The following is a 9642-nucleotide window of genomic DNA, read 5'->3' as shown; positions in this document are numbered from 1 at the left end:
TCCTGAAGGCCTCAGCAATGAGAGTCCAGAAGCCATGTGGAAGGTATGTAGGGTTCGCATAGAGAGTCCGAGAGATGAGGGAGCCCGGCGACAGGCTCAGCGGGCAGGCCGGTGTTCGTGTGCCCCAGCAAGCTGTGTCGAGCTTGACTGTGGCGCCGCCGCCTGGTAAAGCCTGGCACTGAGCCTGTGGGTAGGGGCGGCAGGAGACCGCCTCCCCCGTGGTCCCTCTACCTGATAGGGGCGGGGAGGAAGAAAGGCGGGCTCCAAGCGAGTGGGTGAGTCACTCCTGTCCCTTGGGTTAGGAGCGTCAGGACTTCTCTCCTTTCCCAGGGTCTGCGCATCGGCTCCAGCTCCCCGACTCCCTCTGCTACTCTGCTGGGCGACGCGACTCCCATCTGAGGCTGCACCAGTCTCCTTTCCTCATAGGTGAGGACTAGGTAAGTTCTCGCCGTTTGATACCCTCTGTTAGGGTGCTGGCTGCGTGTGGGAGGGGGGCGGGGGAGGGTCTTCCAGACCGCGTCTCTGTCTGCTTTTTCTTCCTCTGGTTCTTTCCACTGTAGATAGAAAGTTAGATTTTTAAAAACAGCGTCAGAGACTATCAAATCCGTGCTTAGACCACCAGCCAAAACCAAACTCTGGAGCGGTGTTCTTAATTTCTCGGGTACCTTCAAGTGTCTTGATGCGGCGTTTATGGGACGATGGATGTTTGGTTTTTTCTTCTTTGCTTACTTAACCCCCCTCCCCCTTTGTTCCTGGGCAATTTTTAGAGGTGGGGACGGACAAGCTCAAGAGCTGAGCTGGGATCCTTTCCTGGGTGCGTTGCTTTCTCCATTCAGCAGGGTGACAGGGTGTTCCACTGTGCCTTGAGTTGGGATCCTGGAGGAACCCTTTAGCCAGAGCTGCAAAAGAACTGCAGCTATTGCACCTATAAAGTGATAGCAGACAGAATCAAAATATTTTGGAGGGACAATCTGTGCCAATGCAACAAAAATGTTGAGACAATTCATTGAAAGACTCCACGGAATATTCTAGGAAAAAAATTGGAGGCTATTGCTGCTTTTTTATTTTCTGTTTTCAGAGACGTTTCAAAGCCTATTATTTCCTTTGCAGGAAAATCAATGAGGACCTATTCTGTTTCTTAGAAGGATTTGCCAGTACAAAGCTACATGTTAGTTTGTCCTCTATCTGTGTATCCAGGGAGGGAGTGTCAAAACTCATTGCTTTTAGAAAAATCAGCTTGGGGGGGCATTCCTTGCTTCACTACCATTAAACAGCAAAATATTTCTGTGACCATTACACACTAAACATTGCTGTCGTTTTGAATAGAAGTAACAGAGAGAGCATGTGATGTGCATGCATCTGTGTTGCATGTTGACAGCTGACTGCTTGTCAGCATTCCTCAGTCTAATGTGATGTATTAACAGGTGGTCTGAATTCACATTACAAAATTATTCTGTCCTAGAAGACTTACCTGATGATATGGTACCAAAATACTCTTATCCCCAGGGTTGGCTTTTGTCTTTTGGGGGAAATATATATGTGGGAATATTTTGTGGCAATCTATTAGCCCCTGCTTATAGATGGCTGTTTTCTGAATTGTCCTGTGGACTACAATCTGTGACTATATGAGCAAACCCCTCTTGTCCCCCTTGGAAGGAAATTAATGAAACTTTAGATGGTTAGTCAGAGAGTCCTCAATGCTCCTTTTTCAATGCAGCCCCTTCCCATGGTGCCCTTCAAATAAGTTATAGCTCCCACTTCCCTGATAGCCTAGCTCCTCACACCTTTACCATGACTCTTTTTCATATTTTTATCCGAGGGATTTAGTAAAGTAGAGGTAGGTTGGAAACATGAGTGAATGATTAAATCACTTTGCAGTTCAGATTTCTCAAATAATTTATGTGGATGCTTTCTTCTCACCCATAGAATATGATAATACAATCTGTATAATTCAATGGTATTCAAAGTGTGGATCATCAGACTATACCGTTTATAAATAAATATAAATATACATATAGATAAGCCCATATATTTCACACACATATCTATTTTAGAAGTGCTTTTAGCAATAGAGAAGTTTGACAGCAGTTGAATACCCCAATAATGTTGGGGTTCTGGGAAAATACCTTACCTTTATGTTTCAGAATAACTTCAACAGCTCCAGATATGCTGCCCTTACACTGTATTCAAGGACAAGAAACAAAGGGTAAAAAAGAGCAAAGTGTTTTCCTTCATGTAATTTCCTCTTTGCAGAGGTAAAAAAAAATTTCCCTCAAAGTTTCCTAACAAATACTCCTTTTATCTCCTTGTCAGGATCTGGGGTCATATAAACTCCTCTTAGTAGTCGGGGAAATAACAGGCCTTTTAGCTTCTATAATGGAAGCCTTACTGGAAGGGGTGGTGTTGTTGGATTTGGAGAGCTAAGCAGAAGTTTGCTAGGATGCTATGAACATTTTTGTTTGAAGTTGTGTTTGTGTTATTGGCTGGGCCAAGTACTATTCGAGGTAGTAAAATCACATTTAAAAAGGATTCCCTCTTTCCCAAACTGGATTCTATTTTAATTTTGTCTATGAAATCTTCATGTGTTGAGCATTAATGCACATCTTGAGATTTTGAAGAAGCTTGACGATTGGACATTTACAAGTAAGGCCTTTGGAAAGGGAATAGGATTGGAGATGGTCCTGGGGTAGAGCTTTTGTCACTGAATACTTGTGGCTTTATAAGAAAAGGGAAGAGGAGACCAGGGAGGTTTGTGTACATTCTCTGTCAGTTACTTTGTGAAACCCTGTATAACACATACATACACATGCAAACACACATCCAAAAATGGACTAATATGTTAACATTCTGAAACTATAGCTTCTATATCCACTTTCACATATAAATATGACATATATTCCATTAATATTAAATATAAACCAGACCCTCCAGACCTAGAAAACAGCAAACTTTCAGTAAAGAGACATTTGAATAGATTATTGGATTTGAGAGCTGTAGGATATGGAAAAAGCGGAAAGATTTAGTACTTAAATGCTCTTTAGTGCTGTGGCACCAGAGCCCTGGTATAGATTTATAGATGCTAAAGGTCTCGCCTTTGGATCCTGGGGAGCTTGAAGACAATGTAACGGGAGGGACTATGAACACCAAGCAAAAATGGAGGCCAACAACTTAGGTCAGGAGATTTTCGTGAGGGAGGGCCTTCTCTGTACCTGCACTGTGGAAGGGAGGGCCTTCTCTGTACCTGCACTGTGGAAGGGAGGGCCTTCTCTGTACCTGTGCTGCGGAAGATGTCCTACTGAAGGGCACAGGTGGAGGTGGGAAACAAAAACAAAATAAAACACCAAATAACAAATAATGATGTATGAGGGGGAACATTATTGTCCTACACTGACAGCTATTATTCTTGACTTCCTTCAAATAGGAGCCCTCCATGTATAGAAAGTCCAACTTCAGAAACATAATGGCTGGAGTTTGAATAGGCAAGGATTAGGAAATTGGAATTGTAGATTTTAGATCTTAGAGTTCTGAGTCTTGGATGGTTTGCCTGTTAAGTCTGGTGTAGATAAGGCTGCTTCACAGTAACAATCAGAGAGCTTTAAAAAAACCCAGATTTACAGGTTAAAACTTAGATCATTTATATTGGAACTTTGGGAATGGAAACCAAGTATTATTCGTGTTTTAAGAACTACGTCTATAGGGCTTATATCCAAAATATATAAAGAACTCAAGAAGTTAGACCGCAGGGAGACAAATAACCCTATTAAAAAATGGAGTTCAGAGCTAAACAAAGAATTCACAGCTGAGGAATGCCGAATGGCTGAGAAGCACCTAAAGAAATGTTCAACATCTTTAGTCATAAGGGAAATGCAAATCAAAACAACCCTGAGATTTCACCTCACACCAGTGAGAATGGCTAAGATCAAAAACTCAGGGGACAACAGATGCTGGCGAGGATGTGGAGAAAGAGGAACACTCCTCCATTGTTGGTGGGGTTGCAGACTGGTACAACCATTCTGGAAATCAGTCTGGAGTTTCCTCAGAAAATTGGACATTGCACTACCTGAGGACCCAGCTATACCTCTCTTGGGCATACACCCAAAAGATGCCCCAACATATAACAAAGACACATGCTCCACTATGTTCATAGCAGCCTTATTTATAATAGCCAGAAGCTGGAAAGAACCCAGATGCCCTTCAACAGAGGAATGGATACAGAAAATGTGGTACATCTACACAATGGAATATTACTCAGCTATCAAAAACAATGACTTCATGAAATTCGTAGGCAAATGGATGGAACTGGAAAATATCCTGAGTGAGGTAACCCAATCACAGAAAAACATACATGGTATGCACTCATTGATAAGTGGCTATTAGCCCAAATGCTTGAATTACCCTAGATGCACAAAACACATGAAACTCAAGAAGGATGACCAAAATGCGAATGCTTCACTCCTTCTTTAAAAGGGGAACAAGAATACCCTTGGCAGGGAATAGAGAGGCAAAGATTAAAACAGACACAGAAGGAACACACATTCAGAGCCTGCCCCACATGTGGCCCATACATATACAGCCACCCAATTAGACAAGATGGATGAAGCAAAGTAGTGCAGGCCGACAGGAGCCGGATGTAGATCTCTCCCGAGAGACACAGCCAGAATCCAGCAAATACAGAGGCGAATGCCAGCAGCAAACCACTGAACTGAGAACGGGACCCCCGTTGAAGGAATCAGAGAAAGAACTGAAAGAGCTTGAAGGGGCTCGAGACCCCTTATGAACAACAATGCCAAGCAACCAGAGCTTCCAGGACTAAGCCACTACCTAAAGACTATACATGGACTGACCCTGGGCTCCAACCTCATAGGTAGCAATGAATATCCTAGTAAGAGCACCAGTGGAAGGGGAAGCCCTGGGTCCTGCTAAGACTGAACCCCCAGTGAACGGGACTGTTGGGGGGAGGGTGGTAATGGGGGGAGGATGGGGAGGGGAACACCCATAAGGAAGGGGAGGGGGATGTTGGCCTGGAAACCGGGAAAGGGAGTATCATTTGAAATGTAAATAAGAAATACTCAAGTTAACAAAGATGGAAAAAAAGAACTTCTGTAAATGCCAGTACATACTTGAGTTTGGAGACTTAATTTTCTTCAACTGCCACACTAAATACCACAAAGGAAATGAGATAAAAAAAAAATACACATATTTTCCCTGAGTCCTGGAGATAAAAAGTCCAAGATCAAAGCATCAATAGGCCTTTCCACTTGTGAAGCTAATCTCTCTGATTTGTATGCAGATACCTTCTTGCTGTGTTAGTACATAGCCTTTCTTCTGTGTATAACTGTGGTGTGAAATCCACTTTCTAAGGACATAAATCACAGAAGATAGTTTACCCGAATGCCCTCATTTTCATGTGATTACATTGTTAAAAGATGTTTCCAAATAGAGTTATATTTTCAGTGCCTGGCTATCAAAATTTGAACATAACACTATGGGGGAAGGGCACCATTCAGGCTTTGTCAGCTATGACTGGTGTACAAGCATGACAGTTCTTAAGTTTGGATGTGAATATAAATTAGAAACTTTGTTAAAACTCAGAGACCACGTCTTAAGATGAGGCATGAGAGGGCACAGTTATTACACATTCCTGGTGATATAATGTTGCTTATAGATTGTCTTTTAAGTAGTATAGTCTGTAGATCAGTGGTTATCAAACTGTAGGAGTCACGAAGCTCAACCTGCAGAAATGGTTAGAAACCGATTTCTGGGGTCTGATCTCAGAATTTCTGATTCCATTAGTTTTGGATAGATCCCAAGAACTTGTGTTTCTAACAAGTTCCCAGATAGTGTCCATACCGTTGTCTAAGGATGATGTTTTTGCAAGCCACAGATCCCTCACATTTTGACATTTTATGGTATTGGCAAAATCAAAGTCAATGCATATAACATGCTATGTGAAGTTTATGATATTCACATGTTAATACTGACAGTTTTACATTATTCTTTTGTCAATGTTACATCTCCCCAATAGAACAGAGGATTAGAAAATGCTTCACTGGGATTTTTACATGTCTTATAGAAATAGAGATAGGTGGAGACATGTAGCCTCACTTGTCTCTAGTGACGTTCCCAACAAGAGAGCTAACTCGCAGCTTGCTATTTTTACCAGCTTAAAGATGATTATATAAGATTTCTATGCAATTCTAAAAAGTTTAACCATTCCAGGGAATGTATGTCTCCCAAAGGGCAATGGGAATTTCTCAAATATTAATTTTAAATAATTTCTAATTTGGTCACATCATTTCTACATGAGACCCATAGTATACTACATCAAATGGTATCTCTTTCCCAAATAACTGGAGATAAGAAAAACATTTTGTATCATTCTGGAGAGCTAAATGAGTAAAATTTATTTCTGTGGAGGTTTTTAATCATTTATAAAATATGTATCTAGCATTGTTATATTTTTTTCTCATGAATAAAAGCATGTTTATATATATTTTTGTTATTGTTAATGTTATGCATTATATGCATTCACTTGTAATTCAATAAACAAGATTATATTTTTGAAGATTTTAATTATATGTGGGTGAGTGGGTATATATGTGTGTTTGTGGGCAATGTGCATGTTTGTGCAAATATCAGAAAAGGGTGTCAGATCCCTGGAGCTGGAGTTATTGGCTGTTTATGAACAACCTAATGAGGGTGCTGGTAACTGAACTTAGGTCTTCTTCAAGAGCAGTATGCGGGGTTGGGGATTTGGCTCAGTGGTAGAGCGCTTGCCTAGCAAGCACAAGGCCCTGGGTTTGGTCCCCGGCTCCAAAAAAAGGAATAAAAAAAAAAAAAAAAAGAGCAGTATGTGCTCTTAAACTCCACAGTGAAGTTTCTTTATGCCCCATTTACTCTGGAGCTAGATAGAAAGATTGGTCTTGCTGGAATATTTCCCTAGTACATTATTTTCCAAAATTGTGCTACATATAAAGGGCTTGTATTCTGAATAAACCATTCCCTTAACTGCAAAAGAGCAAGTGATGCCTTTTTCCCATTCGGTAAGTGTTTTGAGTTTACCTTCCTTGCTTTTCCACATTTTGCATTGTTTTTGCCATCTCTTGTCCCCTGCGCTGTCTAGGGGAAGAGCTTTTAGGTACTGTTTCTAGTCTAAGCATCTATCTCACTTGATAAGACAAACAAACCCATTTGTTAAGATAGATACAATGGGCCATTAGATTGCCATGGGATTAAATATTTGAACTGTTACACCGAATTCTGCTTCTTCTGATTTCATGCTCAGCCATCAACCTTATGATGCCACATGTTCGCTGCCTACAGGGAGAGGAAAACCTGGTCAGGCTATTTGGTCTGCCTGACTGTTATGCTTTTTCATTGTAAATTACTAAGCCAATGCTGGCTTTAAACACTCATGAGTGTTGTGGGAATGAGTCAGCACGCAGTACCTTTATGCCTGATCAATTCAAGGACACTGATAAGATCCCTTATCTGACAGATGGCTCCATGCCAAGTCCTGCTGCTGCTGACTCACTAAAGTGAATTAAAACCAGCCAGCATTTATTATTAGTAAGAATTTTCTGCATAACAAGCACCATGCAATTTTCTTTACCTTATCCCATTTAGCCCTCATATTAACTCTGTGTGTTATTAGGTATTTTCATTTCATAATTTAGAGGCAGATATGCAGATTTAAAGTTTGCCCCGAGTCACATAGGTCGCTGTGATAGAATTTTTTAAATTTAAATTAATTTTTAAAATTATCATGAAAAACATCACATTCCCTTATGGCATTTTTTATATAAATGTAGTCTGGGTTTGATCTCTCACCCCAAGTTACCCTCTGCTCTCTCCATATCCCTGTCCCTATCCATACCTATAGACTTCTGCTCTTAGTATTTTTCTTTCCACCCCTAGTGGCAGTAACCTTGAGTTGCCCCCCAGTATCCATCCTCACATTCTTTCTTAGGAACTGAATCGCAGTTTTCTTGCTAGTGACTGTGTATTTCATGAAGAGTCTCTATCATGCAATGTTGCTTAAACCTGGATGGATGACAGAATTTCTCAGTGAGACAGAACTGTGTCATGGGCTATGTCTCAGAAGCCTGAGGGCAGGGAGTTGTCATACTTGAAAGGAGAACTTCCCCTTGCCTGCCTGCCTTCCTTCCTTTCTTTCTTTCTCTTCCTTCCTTCCTTCCTTCCTTCCTTCCTTTCTTTCTTTCTTTCTTTCTTTCTTTCTTTCTTTCTTTCTTTCTTTCTTTCTTTCTTTTTTTCTGGCTATGGGTCAAGAATGCACACACGATAGCTGCTGCCATCTTAGATCATGGGAAAGCCTGTTGGATGTAAAGTAGCCTTGGACTCATTACAACAGCCAAGTGAAGAAAAAGGATGGCCTGTGTGGGTACCAAGGAACTTCTGTGGCAGTTCCACTCAGGCACATTTGTCTGTTAACAGAACTAACTGACATCTCTGACTAGAGGAAGCAAAATAAGAATGATTATTTAGTAGGCAGTAGACAGCATCAATACACTATTTAACAAAGGCCCAATATATTAACTGTAATATATATTTGAATTTCGATTCTGCCATTTACTAGCTGAGTCTACTGCACACATCCTTACAGCCTTACAGCCCAACTTTTAAATTTTATTTTAAAAAAATTCATACATGTATATTTTGTATGTTGATGATATTCTCGCCATCCATTGACTCTTCCTGGTCTTTCCCTTCTCCCCTGGTATTAGTTCCTCTTGTCCACCTTGATGGTTTAAAATGTTTTAATTATGTGTATGAGTGTGTGTGTGCACTTGCACGCATTTGAACAAGCACTAGTGTATGAACATGTACACAGAGGTCAAAGAATAACTTTAAGAAGCCGTTTCTCCCTTTCACCTTGTTGAGGCCGGGGGATTGAGATGAGGTCATCAGGCTTGATGGAAAGCGTCTTTGTTGGCTGAGTCATCTTGCCAGTTAAACAGTTATCTATCTGCCTGCCTGCCTGCCTGCCTACCTATCTAACTACCAATTTGTATTTTGTGGTTGTAAAGCATATGCCATGATGTATGTGTGGATGTCAAGGGACAACATTCAAGTGTTGGTTCTCGTCCATCATGTGGATCTGGTAATCAAACTTAGGTCATCAGTGCCTTTATTCGTTTAGTCATCTGACTGGCCAATCCTTGCACAGTTTTACTTCTGTTTTTATTTTGTAACGCATTATGTTTTGTGTCTACATAAATCTAGAAACAACAAATTAGATGAAAATGACCATCCTGAGAGATTCAGCTCAGCTTTTCATCAAGACTTTAGCTTAGTAACTAACTTGTTTATCCTCCCCTAAATCATATCTCAGGTTCTATACTAGGGCTTCTTTAATATTTCCACAGATATTTGTTAGAGTGCCCTAGCATTCCCAGATTCAACCTTTGACTAATGTCAAATGGGAGTGGATCCCCCTTTATTCCTACCTTTGAACACATAATTCTCCTTTGTATTTTTGGTAGAGTTTGTTTCTAAGAGGTTCTCAGATGATATAAATAAGATTAAACTCTAATTTTCTAGAGTTGTGGTTAACTTAGAAATATATCCCCATATTAGTTTTCTTTTTACCAAACTGTCTACTTCTATTCACTAGAAACTCTA

The 9642-nt window shown here is 40.6% G+C and overlaps 1 protein-coding gene across 2 annotated transcripts in view; it reads left to right on the top strand.

Annotated features, from left to right (window-relative positions):
• The window catches only part of Sytl5 (synaptotagmin-like 5), a 241446-nt gene continuing 231804 nt past the window's right edge, over positions 1 to 9642 (top strand). Inside the window, exon 1 of one of the 2 annotated variants that reach the window (XM_063279916.1) lies at positions 1 to 437. The gene's annotated coding sequence lies outside the window, so the exon portion shown is untranslated. The remainder of the gene's footprint in view (positions 438 to 9642) is intronic. The other variant, XM_063279914.1, reaches the window with a different exon arrangement.

This window comes from Rattus norvegicus, chromosome X, assembly GCF_036323735.1.
Source record: "Rattus norvegicus strain BN/NHsdMcwi chromosome X, GRCr8, whole genome shotgun sequence".
Lineage (NCBI taxonomy): Eukaryota > Metazoa > Chordata > Mammalia > Rodentia > Muridae > Rattus > Rattus norvegicus.
The sequence above is the reverse complement of the archived record's forward strand: the minus strand, read 5'-3'. Positions and strand labels throughout refer to the sequence as shown.